Source organism: Fulmarus glacialis, unplaced genomic scaffold (assembly GCF_000690835.1).
Source record: "Fulmarus glacialis isolate BGI_N327 unplaced genomic scaffold, ASM69083v1 scaffold25246, whole genome shotgun sequence".
In the NCBI taxonomy this organism is placed as follows: Eukaryota; Metazoa; Chordata; class Aves; order Procellariiformes; family Procellariidae; genus Fulmarus; species Fulmarus glacialis.
In genome coordinates, this window is record NW_009220399.1 from 1 (window position 1) to 382 (window position 382).

The window sequence follows — 382 nt, forward strand, 5'->3', positions numbered from 1 at the left end:
GGGCCAGGGCAGGGGACACTCGTCCCCAGGGTGGCACTGCTGGAAAGGCACCGGTGTGTCCAGTTGCTATCAACACCAGTGGGAATCAGGTGCTGTGTGGGCTTGTGGAGGAGCCGCTCATGGAGTTAGTGCCCAGGAACCCCTCTTCCCACAGCCCCTCCAAGTCAGAGTGCTGGAGATGGAGGGATGGGGCACCCCCCAAAACACACCTTCTTTTCTGTCCTCATGCCCCAGGCACCCCCCGTGTGTCACCACCCTGGGCCAGCCCTGCCCTGGCATTCGGGTGGGCAGAGGTTTGCCTGGCACGGGGGTGGGGGGAGCGCGGGAGCCCCCCGAGCAGGGTGCCGCACCCCCGCTGCCAGAATCCCCCGCTGGCTGCGGC